This window comes from Ursus americanus, chromosome 2 (genome assembly GCF_024610735.1).
Source record: "Ursus americanus isolate L20-20 chromosome 2, mUrsAme1.1.p, whole genome shotgun sequence".
Classification (NCBI taxonomy): Eukaryota; Metazoa; Chordata; class Mammalia; order Carnivora; family Ursidae; genus Ursus; species Ursus americanus.
The window spans coordinates 76178439-76196814 of record NC_142128.1 but is presented as its reverse complement, the minus strand read 5'-3'; the positions used below and the strand labels follow the sequence as shown (position 1 = coordinate 76196814).

The following is an 18376-nucleotide window of genomic DNA, read 5'->3' as shown; positions in this document are numbered from 1 at the left end:
GGATAAAGGCAAAAACACTAAAAGCCAAGCTAGAATTTTTTTTTAATTCCACCTCAAAAATATTCCAACATTTTACCTTTTTAAATATGATGTTCTTAAACACTAAGAATTACACTTAAAATTCAGAACCCCAGGCTTACTTATGCTTCAAAATTTTTCTGACTTTAATTTTTTTTTAGCGGAAAAATGATATCTCATAAAATATAAGAAACCAAAAAGACGTTTATATTCCACCAGAAGGCCTAGGACTACTGAACACCCTGTGCTGGTTAAACCCCATCAACAAAAATTACACAGTCTTCATCATTAATTCCTTTTCAGAAAATATCCATTTAAAAGAAATAAAAACATTTCTCTCATGTCTGTCCTTCTCCATTTAAAATATTTACCTACAGGAAATAACCGGACAGAAAAGCTGAGCCAATGAACAGAACAAGAAGGCCAATAACTAGCGGTTAATGATTTGGGTAAGAAAAATGTTGACTCGCCTGCTTTTATAGGCAAAAACTCTACAGACACTGAGTTCAATCACACAATTCAAGGCAAATGTTGGAGCCTCAAATCAAGAACGATTTTTTCATATTCTGTTCCTTCCCCATTTCCTTTCTTGACCCTGCAATTCTTAGTCAATTCGAAAACTATTCTTCAGTTCTCGAAGTGAGTCAGACATAGACTGAGGATACATTCTAGCCAGACAGAACCAGGACAGCCGCTCCACAGAGAAAGGGGAGACTGAACTCCAAGGGACAGTTGTCCACATCCCATGCTCCATATCAGCGCTTCTCAACCTTCAGTGTGCACACAAATCATCTACACATCTTGCTAAAATGTAGATTCTGGCCCAGATTCTCACCTCTGGGATGGGGCCTGGGATTCTAGATTTCCAACCAGCTCTCAGGTGATGACATCTGCTGGACTAGGTCCACAGGACAAGTAGCAAAGATCGAACACTGATTGTGCCTCCCTACAGCTGAACGCTGGTCACCCCAGAGGGTCCTTAACAGCTCACCCTACCTCATATGATTCCCAGGCAGGGACACACTCAAGCGGATCACCTAATATTTACAAACCAAACAATCATCATCTTGCACACTATGGAAAGCTCTGAGCACCTAAATTCAAGAATTTTTTAGACGAATAAGTTAACATGCAGTTATTCATTCTGATGCTTTCAATCTACAACCAGGCAAAACTGAGAAGTCTAAAGCACAAGACAGTTCAAAAGAAACGGCCCAGGTCTGGTATTCTTCACTGCCTCTTTCCCATATAGAGAACAGAGTTCTATCCTAGGCACTGTGAGAAACCCTACAAGTATTCCCCGCCTTGGAGAACTCACAGAACCAAAACCAATCCCCACCACCACCATCTAGATGCTGAAAATCTGCAAAGTGGGGGAGGTCACAGTGATATAATTCAACCACATATATTTGTATGAATGAGACCTTTCCTTCTCATATAAATCACTAATATTCTGGGTATGTGTTTTCTAATGATAACCTTCCAACAACCCTTCTAGTCATTTTTTCTAAAACCCTGTGTTACAGATGAGTTCATTGGGTGTCAGAATAGGTAAATTATTTGCTCAAAATTAGTAGGGGGGAGAGCAAGATTTCAAACACAGGCCTGTTACCAAAGAGGAAGTCCTTTTCCAAGATGTTCCTACTTGTGCTGACTCTTCCTGGACTCTCCTGTCGCCACCCAGACAGACAGACAGACAGATGCACACACACGTGCACATACATGCACCCCACTATCTGACCAAATGGTCTCCAACCAAGAGGGTGCTTCCTTAATGCCACCATAACCACAGAGATGTCGGCTCAAGTGTGATACATTTTCCCCTCTTCCAGGTGGATCTCACTACACCCCCTTCTGTCATTCACATCTCAATTCCAGCCCCTTTATCATAGCAGATCTTATTCTAGTGCTTTTTATTATAGTTAATTCATGTATTTTCTCTCTAGGAAGGAAAAATGGCAAGTTCTTGAAAGTAAGAACCTTGACTTAACCAAATTTGTATCACAAATGCCCAACATTCAGCAAGCCTTAAAAATGGTTGGGGTGTGCAATCAGGCATATTAAGTTCTCATCACACTTCTGTTCCAGCACAAACCTGGGTAAGTCCCTTGGCTACCTGGACCTGAGCCTTCTTGCAGGTAAAATGAAGGGATAAACCAGCGTGATGTCTAAGATTCCCTTCAAAGAATTTTTTTTAAAAAGTTATTTTCCAGACTAAAGGAAAGAAACCCTAGTAGAGTGCTAGTCACCTGCCTACAGACTCAGTTCTGACCTAGTGCCCACTCTTTAGGAAAGGGGTGGATCCCCCATCACCCTCCCATGTGACCAATCCAGGCCTCCACCCTGTCGGTCTGCTCTGTTCCAGAAAGTCCACCACTCAACCAGCCTGCCCTCTTTCCCAGATTGGGAAGAAACTACTACTATATATTTAGTATGTAGTAGGATACTGCCCATAGCAAGATAAGTCAACTATCCTTAGAGAGGCTCAATATCACACGCCAGGTCCAACAGCCAATATATGACAAAGCTTGATATTAAAGCCCTAGGTCCAAGGCTGCTAAGTCTGTTATTTCATGTGATAAATACATACAGCATAAAAATGGTTGAGATAGTAAATTTTAAGGTACAGCTCAGGGGCATTAAGTCCATTTACACTGTTCTACAACCATAACCACCATCCAAGCTTCAGAATTTTCAGTTAGAATGTTCAACTGCTTGACTCAATAGAGTTAAATCTGACATTCATTTCTACACTTCTCTGGAACCTTGAAGGGAGAGTGGGTTGAGACTGCCATACAGTGATTTGTAGTATGTATTTGTACTATGTATTTGATAATACATAAACTATTTTACTCTGATAGCCCCAGAAACACAAATTCAAGAGTTTTTAAGTTCTATCCTAAAACAGAGAGATACTCATAGGTAAAATCTGAGAGAGTTGACCTGCTCAAGATCCCCCAAAGGATTCCAGAAAGTGGACTGAAAAGGGGTAAATCCATGGCTAACAAAAGGGAAACATGAACATTCAGAAAAGCTGCAACATCTAAAATGCCATGGGAGGGGCGCCTGGGTGGCACAGTAGGCTAAGTGTCCAACTCCTGGTTTTGGCTCAGGTCACGATCTCAGGGTGGTGATCCTTCAGGGTCATGCGACGGAGTCCTGCATCAGGCTCCGCACTCACTGTGGAGTCTGCTTAGACCTTCTCTCTCCCGCTCCCTGTGCCCCTCCCCACTGTGCTCACTCTTGCTCTCGCTTTCCCTCCCTCTCTGTCTCTCTCTAAAATAAAATAAAATATAAAATGCCATGGGAAAACAAACATCCTAACCTCCTCAAAATAAAATATTGGCTCTGTATGGCACATTTTGCCCACTGGCTCAATCAACACTTTTCCAACATGACTTCCGAAACATTAGAGGTCAGAAGGCAAAAAACTACATTTCCCAGAATTCCCTGCAGCTAGCTAGCATATCAACATGCACCCCAGCTTCTGATGAACAAATACACAATGACTTCGAAGGTATAAGAACATAAAAATGTATAGGCTGTGAGACTCTTCTGGAAGAACAGTGGTAGAGGCCCCTGTTTTCTGCAGCAGCATCAGTGGACACTCCAGGGTCCAGTCAGTCCAGAGGTGCGGCAGCTACCCTGTGTGGCAGTTTTGGCTAGCTTACCACAGCACTACCTACTCAAGCTGGGACCTCTGCAGCAGCCACAGCTCTGCTCTAGGAATTGCTCCTGGAAGTTCACTTGCTGCCTGTCCCTACAGTCCTTTTGACTACTCTAAAATCTCCTTCATCCCTACAATAAATTCCTTTCTGCTTAAACTGACTAGTGTGGTTCTATTGTCTGCAATGGAATCTTGATCAACATACTTTGGAAGGAATTTTTCTTCTGACTGCAATCCAGCTCCAGCTGTGTAACTGAACCCACTACGAAAATAATTCACTTTGAAGAACACTATTCTGAAATAAGTCTATTCAGTGGAGGAAAATAAAATGGAGCAAAACACCAGGTAGGTCAGTCCAAGGAGGTTCTAGAACTGAACAATGAAGGCAGTGAGTGTGTCACATTCACAAAGTGCATCAATTTATATAGTTCAAACCCAAACAGAAAATGATCTACCTTACCCACCAATCTGTATTTTTCATTATCATAACTCTTTTTTCCTCAGAGAAAACAATAGAGAGCTGAATGTACTGTATATTACTGTTTTCCTTACCCTCATATCCAGCATTTTTCAAAAAAAGTAATATAACAGAAATACTAGATACTTTTGTGTATCTATTTCCTAAATAGCATCATGTTCATATTATTTACTTCGAGACCATACCTAAGATCTCATCACATTGAGCAAAAGTTATCTCTGAACAGAGAAAACCTTTTTGTAAGATACCTGAATCCAGAAATGTTTCCCTGCATGTTCAAAGGCAGCAAGTTCACCTTAATGGCCTATAAATCTCCAAAGGAGAAAGAAAAAAAAAAGAGAGAGAGAGAGAGAGAACTAATTTGTAAGAATTCTGCACAAAGCAGCACGGCTCTCTGGATGAACTCAGGCTAATGATTCATTTAGCAATTATTGGCATAGTTTTATCTTTCAACAGAGGCTTTGCTATGTCTAAAATAGTTTGTACTAAATTATTTTACGTCTCACAATTTCCAGAGCCAACACTCTTCCCCCAACCAACATCTCCTCAAAGATAACATGTTTGGGGGCTCCTGGCTGGCTTCGTAGGTAGAGCACCCAACTCTTGATCTCAGAGTTGTGAGTTTAAGCTCCATGTTGGGTGTGGTGCCTAGGAAGGAAGGAAGGAAGGAAGGAAGGAAGGAAGGAAGGAAGGAAGGAAGGAAGGAAAGAAGGAAGGAGAAGAGGAAGAGGAAGAGGAAGAGGGAAAGGGAAAAGAAAAGAAAAGAAAAAGAGAAAAGAAAATGTTTTCACTAACAAAATTTTTTTTCTATAAATAATAAAGTCTCTGCTTAAATGTGTTTGCCAGCCTGCACAGGTAAAGGAGACGCTCACAAGGGTGGGGATGCCACCAACAGGGCTAACACAAACTACAACTATTCTACACTATATCATACCTAGTCTCTTAACTGGCCCTCATGACCTAAGCCTCCATCCGTCCAGGGTATGATGGGAGCAGGGAGGTGTTCTACAGAAGAAAAGAGGGAGTCTCTCAAGACAACTTCATTAAATCAAGACGATCCAAATTCTTTGAATCTCTTCAGTCCAACTAACAATCTAAATTCAGTAACATTCTCTGGCTAACCCTCTACCTACCTACTTCCTAGAAATTGCTCCAGATTATGCAAGACTTATGCATATACTTGATCAAGCACGCATAGATTCTGTGTCCCTGCCTTGTCTACGCTATATTTCTCCTTTTCTTCCTAAAGCTAACAAAGAGAATCAAATTTTTAAAAAGAAATATTACATTCTGGTATAAAGTCAAAGGCACAAGAACTATGTTCTTTTCTCCAAACCTCTCAAACTGGAAAAACACTGTATTTTCTACAAGGTATATGGAGAAATGAGTTGTAAACCAGTAATAAGGCTGATAAATAAGTTAGGGATCATGACAAAAAAAAAAGTCATAGAACAGGATGGCTAGACAGCAAATTATTTACATAAGATTTCCCAGCTACAAACTCTGCTAATAAATCATGCCTCCCATTAGTGTCGCTTCTCCCAAATACCAAAAACACAAAGTGAGTCACAGTAACATGGAGAAAAAAATGGCCCCCCACCCTTTGAGGGCCTTGGCCCCTAACACGGCCCTCCCACTCAGAGAATTTGCTTTCTGCTTAGGAAGTCTGCACACGTCCAAGAAAACTAGTTAATACACAACATCTCTGCAGTGGGCAAACAAGCAAACTGGAACTCTGTGTAGAATTCCCAAATGCTAGAGGTCCCCAGGACAGAAGGCCAATTAAGAAAGATAGGAACGATAAAAGAGAGAAAAAAGAAAAACATTTCTGTCATCTATCCAGGGGGACAGGAGGAAGAGTCTTCATAACCCCAGATATCATTTTTCTTCTTGAATTTTACACCCTGCATGAAAGACCAGGAAAGCGGGCAGAGTATGTGAAGGATTCTCCCACACACCTTTTCCATCTGTCCCCTTTGTCCATCAGCTGCCCAAGCTCTCAAAGAGACACCCCCCGTGAAACAGAAAATACATATATTGGTCTCTACCCCCCAGTGCCCGCACAGAGCTCCTAAAACCCTTATAATTTCTTGTGGTAAGAACATTGGGAGAATTTTTTATTCTAATACTTGGTCTTTGACCCCCGGTTCCTGACACAGGGCTCCTAATTCCCTTGGAATTCTCTGGGTGAGAGGAGCATCTTTTGTTGTAATATGGTGACTCCTGGTGGGCTCCTGGATGAGGGCTGCTCACCGAAAAGACCAAGCCAGAATTGAGGCTTGGACTTTCTCACCCCCACCCCCCATTCTCCAGAGAAGGGAAACGAGCTGGAAATCAAGTGAATGATCACGCCTATGTGAGAAAGCTTCCACAGAAATCCCAGAAGTACCAGTTTCACAAAACTTCCGGGTTGGTGAACTCATGGCAGTGCCAGGAGAGGGGTGCTCGTGGAAAGGGCATGGAAGCCCCACACCCCTTCCCACAGACCTTGCCTATGCACCTCTTCCATCTGGAAGTTCACGTGTATCTTTTATCATACCCTTCTCTAATAAACTCATTTCTCCCCAGCCCTCCCATGAAGAATGGCTAAAAACCCTGGATGTAATTTTAAAACAAATATAAGAAGACTGAAAGATGGAAAGAAGAAAGCAGCCTGGCTAGGAAGTTCAGGATTTGAGGAATGACATGAACAAAATAAAATAACTCACAGATGGGCTTCACAGTGGAGGTAGAGGACACGGGTAGAATCATCAAACATTAAGATAGGCCAATAGAAATTACACAATCTGAATAACAGAGAAAAATAGACTGAGAAAATAAACAGAGCCTCAGGGACCTGAGCTACAATTATAAAAAATATAATGTTCATGACACTGGAATCCTAAGAAGGGGAAAAAATGCGGGGCAAAAAAAATTGAAAGAAATAACGGCTACAAATTTCACAAATTTGGCAAAAGGCATAAACTACAGATTCAAGATGCTGAATGAACCCCAATCAAATTAAATATACCAATTAAAAGAAAATGGCAGGATGAATTTTTAGGCAATGATCCAAATCTATGCTGTCTGCAAAAAATTCACTTCAAATATAACAGTATAGGTAGGCTCAAGGTAAAAGGATAGAAAAGCATACACCATACAAAAGAAAGCAGCAGTCACCATATTAATATCAGATCAAGTGGACTTTGGTGAAAGAAAATCACCAGGATCATTAAATGATGATAAAAGGGTCGATTCAACAAGAAAACATAACAACCTTAAATGTGTATGTACCAAACAACAGAGCTCTGAAATCCATGAAGAACTGACAGAAAAGAAGAAACAGACAAATCCACGATTACAGTTAAGACTTCAACCCCTCTCTCTCTCTCTCAACAGTTGATATAAAACTGCTAGACAGAAAATCGAGGATACAGGAAAGCCTACCACCAACCAACAGGATCTAATCAACATTTATAGGACATTCCATCCAACAGCACCAGAACACACATTCTTTTTAAGTACCCATGGAACATTCACTAAGATAGACTATATCCTGAGCCATACAACAAATTCACAAATTTAAAAGAATTTCATAATACAGAGTATATTCTCTGACCACAATGGAATCAAATTAGTAATCAGTACCAGAAAGATTAACAGGAAAATCTCCAAACACCTAGAAATTAAGCAACATACTTCTAAATAACCCATGAGTCAGAGAGGAAGTCTTGAGGGAAATAAAAAAATAGAACTGAATAAAAATGAAAGTACGATTTATCAAAATATGTAGGATGCAGCTGATGCAGTGATGGAAAAACATTTATAACACTACATATTTATATTAGAAAGAGTCAAAGTCTCAAAACTCTAAGCTACCACCTCAAGAAACTAGAAGAGGAGCAAAATAAACTCAGAGCAAGTATGAAAAAGGAAATATAGATAAGAAATCAATGAAACAGAAAAATAGAGAAAAATTAGTGGAATGAAAAGCTACTTCTTTGTAAAAATCAAGTTCACAAATCTCTAGCAAATGGACAAAGAATAAAAAAAGACAGCCCAAATTATGGATAACAGGAATGAAACAGGATATCATCAAGCTCCACAGATATCGAGGCTAATAAGGGATACTATGAACAACTCTACATACATAAATTTGACAACTTAGATAAAATGGACAAATTCCTTGAAAAGCAAAACTACCAGAACTCACCCAATACAAAATACATCATTTTTTTTTCTTTTTTTTAAGATTTTATTTATTTATTGGACAGAGAGAGACACAGCGAGAGAGGGAACACCAGCAGGGGGAGTGGGAGAGGGAGAAGCAGGCTTCCGCTGAGCAGGGAGCCAGATTCAGGGCTGGATCCCAGGACCCTTGGATCATGACCTGAGCCGAAGGCAGACACTTAATGACTGAGCCACCCAGGCATCTCATATTAACATATTCTTAATAAAGAAGAAAAATCCCATGATATCAATTGATGCAGAAAAATTATCTAACAAAATTCAACACTCATTCATAAAAACTCTCAAAAAACGACGAACAGAGAAGAACATCCTCAACTTGATAAAGAACGTCTATAAAAATATCCAGAAACATCGAACTTAATGGTGAAGACTGAATGGTTAAGAATAAGAAAAAGACAAGGATGTGCACTCTTGTCACTCTTATTGGATGTAATACTGGGAATCCCAGCCAGTACAATAAGAAAATGCAAGTTATACAGATTGAAAATGAAGAAATAAAACTCCTGATTTGCAGATGACATGGTTGTCTATGTAGAAAATCCCCACAAATCTATCAAAAAAGAGGGAAAAAGGGGCGCCTGGGTGGCACAGCGGTTAAGCGTCTGCCTTCGGCTCAGGGCGTGATCCCGGCGATCTGGGATCGAGCCCCACATCAGGCTCTTCCGCTATGAGCCTGCTTCTTCCTCTCCCACTCCCCCTGCTTGTGTTCCCTCTCTTGCTGGCTGTCTCTATCTCTGTCGAATAAATAAATAAAATCTTAAAAAAAAAAAAAAAAAAAGAGGGAAAAAAAGACTTCCTGTAATAAATGTGTTTAGAAAAGTCATAAGATACAAGACCAAAATATAAGTCAATTATACTTCTATATACTAGCAGTTAACATGTGGAACTTGAAATTAAAACTGTAAGACCATTTATAATTGCTCAAAAAATAAAATACTTAGGGGCGCCTAGCTGGCTCAGTCGTAGAGCATGCAAGTCTTGATCTTGGAGTCGTGAGTTCAAGCCCCACACATGGCATAAAGTTGGCTTAAAATAAAGATAAATAAATAAATTTAAGTGTTAAGAAAAATAAAATAGAATACTTGGGTATAAATCTAACAAAACATGTAGGAAATCTGTATGCTAAAAACTACAAAACACTAATGAAAGAAATAAAGAAATCTTCATGGGCTGGAAGATTCAACATAGTAAAAACCTCAATTTCCCCCAAATTGATCTAACATTTTAATAGAATTCCTACCAAAATCCCAGCAAAATGTTTTGTAGATATAGAAAAGCTTGTTCTAAAATGTATATGAAAAAGCAAAGGAACTAAATGAGCTAAAATAATTTTGAAAAAGAATAGAATTAGAATGATTATATAACCTGATTTTAAGACTCACCAGTAATCAAGAGAATGTGGCATTCGTGGAAAGATAGATACACAGATCAATGGAACAGAAATCAGAACTGAGAAATAGAGCCATATTAGTCTGGCCAATTGATTTTTGACAAAGGTACAAAAACAATTCAATGGAGGAGGAATAGTCTTTTCAATAAATGGTGCTATAGCAACTGGACCTACTATAGCAAAAAAATAATAAATAAACCTTTACCTAAGTAATACAAAAATTAACTAGAGTGCCTGGCTGGCTTAGTTGGTAGAGCGTGTGACTCTTGATCTTGGGGTTTTAAGTTCAAGCCCCAAATTAGGTGTAGAGATTACTTAAAAATAAAATCTTCTAAAAAAAATAACTCAAAATGGATCATGGATTTAGACGTAAAATACAAAGCCATGAAACTTTTGGGAAAAAAATGGAAAATCTGTGGACCATACGACCAGGCCAAGAGTTCTTAGAAATGACACCAAAAGCATAATCCATAAGAGAAAAAAAAAATCAATAAACTGAATTTCTGTGGAAGACCCTAAGAGGATTAAATGATGATAGAAAAAGCAAGCTACTGACAGAAAACAATATTTGCAAATCACCTGACAAAGGACTAATATCTAGACTATATAAAGAACTCTCTATACTCAACAGTAAAAACAAAACCACCCAGGGAGGAAATTGGCAAAAGACATGAACGGTATTTCACCAAAGAGAATATATGAATGACAAGTAAGCGCACAAAAAGATGTTCCGACATCACTGTCCGGGAAATGCAAACTAAACCAGGACCTATCACCGCAGATCTATCAGAAAAGCTAAAACTTGAGTGTTGATAATACCAGATGCTGGCAAGTATGCAGACAAACTCAGCATCTCATGCATTGCTAACAGGAAAGTAACATGGTAGAGTCATCCTGAAAAACAGTCTGGACAGCTCTTCGTAAAATTAAACATACACTTATCATACAATCCAACAATCAAGCTCATGGGTATTTATCCCCAAAAAATGAAAACTTACATCCACACAAAAACCTGTATATAAATATTCATATCAGATGTACTCATAATAGCCAAAAACTAGAAACAACCAAAATGCCCTTCAACGATGGCGTGGTTAAACTAGTTGCGGCCCATCTGTGTTGTGGACCCTGCAACAAAAAGGAATGAATTCCTGATACACACAACTCAGATGGATCTCAAGGGCATTACCCTGAGTGGGGAAGAAAAACAAAAAGGGTGAGCCTCAAAAAGTTACATACTATAAGATTCCATTTGTATAACATTCTCCAAATGACAAAATTATGAGATGGAACACCAAACAGAGGCCTCCATGGGTCAGGGATGGGGAGAGCAGGATAGGTGTGTCTCGAAAGAAGCAGCAAGAGGGAGTTCTTTGTGGGGACAGCAAAGGAAAAGAATGGGACTGTACTCCAAGTCCCAATATACAAAAGGGGTAAAACTGGAATTTCTGCGGTTGAACCAGGACAGGGTGTAGAGACCGGCAGACTTCTGCTTCGCCCCCTAATGGTGGCTCCAGAAGCAGCTGTGAATACAAAGGTGTTTGAAGACTCTCCAAATGGATGACTCAGACTTCTCATTTGCATACCCATAGTACCCTGCATAGAATACAACCTTTTCAAATTTAAAAGAATATTTCTTCCAATTGGACATTTCTAGCTATGAGAAGTTTACTTACAGAATTTCTTGTGCAAACTAGGTAGGGAGTAGCACTCATGGATAAAGAGCTACCATCAGTGTACTAGGAGTTGCAGTTACTGGAGTAGTGAGATCGAGGGACCCATATTTATACTCTGGTTTCTCTTCAAATCGTATAAATCTTTCGCCTTTTACTAAAGATTTCCGTGGAGAGAAACAATTCTGAGTCTTTGGCAAATTTTTTGAAGCCTTGTTCTAAACAAGGCTGTATCAGTTGTTGTAATGAAAGACCTAATCTGAAGGAAAGAAAGGACATTTACATTGTGTAATATTCATTCTATTATCAGTCTGTGACAAATGAGCACTCACTGGTGAAGCTCTTGAATTTATATAATCCCAGTTAGAAATACCTGCCTGCTATATAATAATCTTGACACACTTACCTGTATGGCCAAGGGTTAATAAAAGCCCAGGAAATGTTAAAAAACATACATTGTGGGCTATGTCTCAGAATCTCCATCGTAAGACCCAGTACACCACCACAAGATTGGAGAATTTTTGCTTTCTGGTGCCAAATAGCTCAGAATCCCTCTCTACATAAGATATTATCTCTGGAAGGAACCTTCTATGCAAGGCAGTGCATAAACTTCTCAAGAATCTCATTGGGCTCACAGCTCTGGTTTCCCCTGCTTGCCTAATAAATGTCTATATGTGTGATATAATTTGGTCTGAGATTTGTTTTCATGAAACCTGGGAACAAAATTATGATCAACTAACTAGCCCTCACCCACCTGGAACAGCATCTTCACATCTTCTCCCACGGACCCCATGGATCTCACTCCTACCCTGCAGCTGCTTCTAACTTCTTTTTAACAGAGACTTATCACCTGTCATGCCATGATTTTAAAAAGCAATAACCTTTTAAAGAATGCTGACAGACATTACTTTTAGGGTGTATACTGAGAGAAAGAAGGGTTTTCCCTCCTCCCCGCATCTTTCCCCAAATTTCAGCTCCAAGCCACAGTCCGAACTGCCTGGGCTGAAATGATCTCTGCTGCTTCTCTCTGAATCCTGTTAGAATATTTATATAAGATACGTTGTACAAATTAAGGAAGGAGTTAGCATTTGAACATGCTAATCAGAAATCCAGTCCCAGAGAGCTGCAATTCGAATAATTCCAATATTGGTATCTAAAGCTGCACCTGAGAGTTTATTAGCATAAGCAATGTTAGAAATAAATAATTTACAAATGAAAGAAATGGTCTTCAATATATGTGGGGGGTTGGCGATTTTCTCAGGCTCTAACACTCTTGTAAGAATGTGGCATGCACCAGAGCTTCTGGGAGAATCGCCCTAAGTCCAGCCCTCTGTGTCCCTTCGAAGACTTCCTGAGACTTTCCCTGATCAAACTAGCAGGGCATCTGCTCTAAACCACAGGGTAGGACTGCCTCAACCTCAAAGCCTCCTGAAAAGTGCTTGTTGGAGTACCTAAAGACAAAACAGAGGCTTCTTGAGCTTTCGGGAACAGGTTTGATGGCAAGTTTTGTACCTGCCTACTAATAAGGGTTGCACACATGCACAATTCAGGATCTAGACTCCTTCCTTACAACATACCACTTGGCGGCAAAATTATGGGACCGAAAGACATTTAATTCCTACATACGTCCAACTGTTAGAACCCACAAGAATAAAACCAAAGAATTTGATTTTTGTTGAACCACCAAACAGGCTAGGGTCAGCTCAAAACATGACCCTTCTGTTCAAAGCTCAGCTCAAATCCACATCCTCCAGGTCCCTGGTCATTCCAAGGCTAGAAAGTCTCCCAGCAATTTTTGGCTATACTAACAAGAGACACTCACACACATGAAAACACTTTGACAAGAGACAGTGACACACATGGAAACTTTGTTCCATGTAATGCCAGGGCCGATTTTCAGGCAGGACACACAAACGGGGCCAGTTGTCCTGGTTGTATACAACTGGTATTCTCTTTGGCTTGATTGGTGCCTCTCCCCTTTGTCAAATACATAGTGCATTATCTCTTTTAAAGTGGTATGGAGGCCTGGCATTCTCAGACGGAGTGTAAGCAACTTGAGGAAAGAAACCACACCTGTCACTTCCCTGAGCCCCCAGCACACACTGCACTGCAGCCTGGGCCACAAAGCAGTTGGTAAGCAAACAGTCACGTGTAAGCTGACTGGTTTGTGGCTGAGAAACATCTCACGCAAAACCTACATCCCCACCACAAGACCTGACTCAGCACCACCCTTCTCTCTACTCATCCCTCTCCCACCCTCTCTCTCTCTCTCTGTCTCTCTCTCTCTCTCACACACACACACACACACACATACACACACACACACGATCTTTTAGTTTTGCAGAGCTCCACTCCTGGTTCTAACTTCACCTTATTTCTCCTGGCTTCTTCAAGTGCCTTTATAATGAAACAATATTTGCTATGAACTAGTAGATATAAAAGAGAGGAGGGCAGAGCCAGGAACTTGGTGGCTAAGAGTCAATAAGCAAATCTGATGTGTACCCATTTGCACTGCAGATCCTATTTTTCCGTAAGGCAGAGAGTGACACTTGTTTTCTCTCCTCCCCAGGAAATCACTACGTCATTTTTCTCCTGCCTCACTGCAGATCTTCCCACACATCGAGAAGAAAATCCAGCAGGGCTGAGACTAGATAAGAGTGTGCTGACAGGTAAAGAGCGGGAGTTCTTTATGTGAACAAGAGGGTATCAAGCCCAACGTGTGTTCAGGGACCTTCCTTCCACCATCAGTCTGCGGGTTTCTTGGCCCTACCACGTGGAGATACTTCAGCCCACATTCTTTTTGCCTGGAGGGCCTGGCAGAGGGCACAAGAATCTGCTTCTGCCGAGCAGCCCCTCTGTGCAGGGGCAAAGCTGCATAAAATCCAATTTTCTGTTAGTAAGGACAGGCTGAAAGTTCTCACGCACAGCCGAACTGCTTATTAATCTGCTCCCATCGGATGGAGGGAGGCAGAGATATAATAAGAAACTGGAATCATCTCTGAGGGGCTACGGCTTAACGAAAATGAGGTGAAACCTAAACTCTCTAAACCTGCCAGAATTCAGACTCGTGCAACAAAGCCAATGGTGCTGAGGGACCGACGTTCCTTTACAATGAGCCCCCAATGACATAGGCGTGTTGGATTAAGGTTAATTCAACAAACACTACTGGACGTCTACTGAATGTCAGGCAGGCACAGGCACAGCTGACAGATCCCCTGACATCTCAAACAGATAACTGTTAGGTCACAGAGGTTCAGGAGAGACTCCTGGGAATGAACTCCTAGAAGAGAGAAACGATGGCAGCCGGAGGTTAGAGCGAGGGGAGAGGAGTCAGGGAAGGTTCCCTGGGGGCTGTTCCCCGAGCAGAGGGGCATGCTCACCAGTCTATAGGAACTGTCACGTGTAGGAAACATCAAGGCACCTTCAGGGGATGGCAGACAATCCTGTTACTTAGCAGCAAAGGGTGACCACAAGGATCTGAGGGGCCAACACAAGGTAGGGTCAGCGGACAAATGGGGCTGAAGGTCAGCTATGGAGTCTGCACTTTATACAGTAAGACATGGGAGCACGAATAGCTTCTGCATAATATTATGAGACACACATCCCAGGACATTAACTGCAGGGATGCACAAACCGTGGAGAGTGGGGGAGGAGGTGAGGTAAGGTAAGGGGAGGTGCAGGGTGGGCAAGGCAGGAAAATCTCGAGGGTCCTAAGAGAGGCCCCGGAAGCAACCGTCCACTGCCTTCCGAATAAAGTCCAGACTCCACACATGGTGCCCAGAAGCCTTGTGGTCAGCCTCTGTCTTGTGCCATCCTCCCCCCGACACCCAGCCTCCCAGCCAAGCTACTCTCGCTCTCTCATCCAGGTCCGAATGCATGCCGTTCCCTTCACCCACCTCTCCCCACGGTGTCCCCTGGACCTCAGCTGGAACTGCCATGAGTCCAGATCACATGCACCTTCAGCTTCTGAACACCGCACAGAGGGCTGCATCAGCCACCTCACGGTCCAATCACCACCTTCCCCCAAACCCAGAGTCCAGCGAGGAGAGAGACTGAGCCCGGAACGTCCTGGCCTCCCAGCACCCAGCCCATCCCCTGGAAGCCTTACACGGTAGGTGCTCAAGGAATATCTGTTCAGTGAGTCAAACAGAGCCTGTTGTTTTTTTAAAGTACTAAAATACAGAGGAATTAAAAAATGAGCTGAATCTTAAAATCTGCATAGGCGAAACTTGAGTGCTAAAAACTGTGTCTGTACTTTAGAAAAGTACCTCTTTTCTCTTCATATTCAAAAACATCAGTGATCAAGCTTCCCTTCTCTGATCTTGTCTTTTCTTCCTCACCCTTCTGACAGGCACTGAAAATTCCTCTCTGATTCTACTTCTGAAAGAACTTCTTATCTACAAGGATGCCCCCATTTCAGAACCTGCCACAGGAAGGAGCGTCCTCAGTAAAGAAGGAGGAATTGATTACACGTAAAACTTTTCGTAATACATTAGGCTTTCGAGAGCTCCCTTCAGTAGCAATCCCCGTCCTGATTTAAATGCTTCTCTGTAGAACATTACCTGCTTGCCAGATAAGGGGAATCAGCAAATCTTAACTCTGAAACAAGGGTGTTTTCCACGGAAAGAAAAACATCACCACCACCACAAAAACACATCTCGGGCATCCATTCTGCACCAGGCATACCCAGGCTGGGTGCTCTCTGTCCAGCATCTCTTTCCCTACAGCCTCCCCTTCCCATGCTCCAGATGAGAAAACTGAGGCTCAGAGGAGGTAAAGGCTTTTCCAAAACGCAGTAAATTGCATTGTGAACTCAGTCCAACTCCAAACCTGTGCTCCTTCCATTATGCCAACTACCTTGAATCAGAAATAAAAGGGGAAAGAATTCATGACAGTACAACCCAACACAGAGCTTCATTCGTATCAGTTTGATTCAGACCCTGTCCGGAAGCAAATTTACTATGTCAAGCAAGGAACATGAGCACTAAAAAGTTTCCTCTATCGACTGGGACGACTAGCCAGAATACTAGCATGAAAAAAAGACAAGGGGACCACCAAACACCAAGACAGAGAATGGCCAGAACTGGAAAGGACCAGGCGGGACCTCTCCCTGGCCACCCCCAGGCTCCCAACACGCACCTGCTCCAGGGAGCCACGGGAGCCTGCGGGAAGGCGCACCTCCGAGCCAGGAAGAGCAGACACTGCAAAGGAGGCTGCAAATGTCTCAGCACATGGGACGTGAGCAGTGACGGGGGCACCTACACAAGCTCCCCCCACCACAACTGGCGTCTCAGCAAGTGCCGTCGGCTTTATGCCAAAGAAATTACCAGGCCCAAAGGCATTCCTGATTTGGGCTATGATCCTCCAAACTCTAACATCATCAAAAATTGGAGGACTGAGCGTGGTCAGCCCCAGATCCCCTTCACTATCCTCAGTGAAGCTTCGACCTCAATCGGCATCTCCCTAACACCTCCCTGCCTTTTCCAATCACAGCGAGCCCCTCGGGAACAACGGCTCTTCTACTGATGACCCCGCCAAGTCCTACCACTCTGCGGAGCCTGGCTGTACAGGAGCAGTTTGGGACAGCCTGTGGCGCGGTGGGCGCTCCCTGCTCTGACTGTAAACACCGCCGCACTCCGCGTTTCCCTACACGTCTCTCTACATGCAGTTAGCACCGGCGCATTGTACTCCAATGTTACAACTTGGCGCAATGACATTCAATAAAATAGTCACCTATTCAAGGCACTAAAGATACAAGATTGATTAAATCCCAGCCCTGTCCTTGTGGGACTCACAGTCGAGTGGAGAATGGATAATATAAAACACAACTGTACAAATACATTCATCGTCATACAGCACAAGACACAATCGAAAGCATTAAATCACATCACCGTATCTGTTTTCTTCATATCATTTAGCTCCATCTGTGGCTGTTAGGTTTGTTCATTTACTTACCTTCGATCTGTCCCCATTAAGAGACAATAGGACAGGAACCTTGTCTGTCTGGTTCACTATTGTGTCCCCAACACTCAGTACAGACTTGGGCCCAGAAACATACTCATTAAAAGTAGTATTGTGGAAAGGAATAAAGAGAGAGGCAGGGAAGTGTCAGGAACGATGAGTACTAACCCCAACTCAGAGGTCCAGGCAATGCTTCTGTGACAGGGAGCCAACTGGGCTCAGATGTGAAGAGGGAATAAGGACCAGGCACGGAAGGGCAGAGACAAAATCCAGAAGAGGAAACAGGCTGAGCAAAAGAAACGGCAAATCAGAAATGGCAGAGTCTGTTTGGGGAGAGCCCCTAAATACTGCCGTAGACACCTGTCAGTGCCTGGAGACATTTTTGATTGTCATGACTTGGGTCAGGACTTGCTGCTGGCACGCGCTAGGCAGAGCCCAGGGAGGCTGCTGAACGTCCTACAATGTACACAGCAGCTCCCCCACAACAAAGAATTATCTGGTCTAAAATGTCAGTAGTGCTGAGTTTAGCAACCGTTACATTTAAGATACGGACTGATCAGAAAACATTAAAGATTTTTTCTAAAGTTCACAATTCCTACTCTCACCAAATATCTTCTTTTGATTAGAATTTAGAGCAGGGTGGCATTTGCTTACCACCTCCCATAACCTCAAAGAAAGGAAATATATATCAAGGAGTGTCCAGAACCAACAGGTCTGTATGTTAGCTGAAATGAGACTTTCAGCAGATACTCTGTGAACTTCCTAGCACTACATTTGGCCCCGGGTCTGTTTTATGATCTTCGCCAGGGGCACAGTATCAACTGCCCTCATCTACTGACTATCCACCAGAACTCCTCATTTTTCCTCTAAATTCTAAGACTCCAAACTACCCACCCCATTTCAAGGGATGAGATATAAAAAGATGAGGCCAACAAGAGGTACTCAAGAGCACCAGATCG

The 18376-nt window shown here is 42.2% G+C and overlaps 1 protein-coding gene and 1 non-coding gene across 5 annotated transcripts in view; one reads left to right on the top strand and one right to left on the bottom strand.

The window, feature by feature from the left end:
* The window catches only part of HHAT (hedgehog acyltransferase), a 314085-nt gene that overhangs the window by 261772 nt on the left and 33937 nt on the right, over positions 1-18376 (bottom strand). The gene's annotated exons all lie outside the window — the stretch shown is intronic.
* LOC123785885 (U5 spliceosomal RNA) lies at positions 11570-11686 on the top strand. The gene has a single exon (XR_006777803.1). It is a non-coding gene; the product is annotated as a U5 spliceosomal RNA (small nuclear RNA).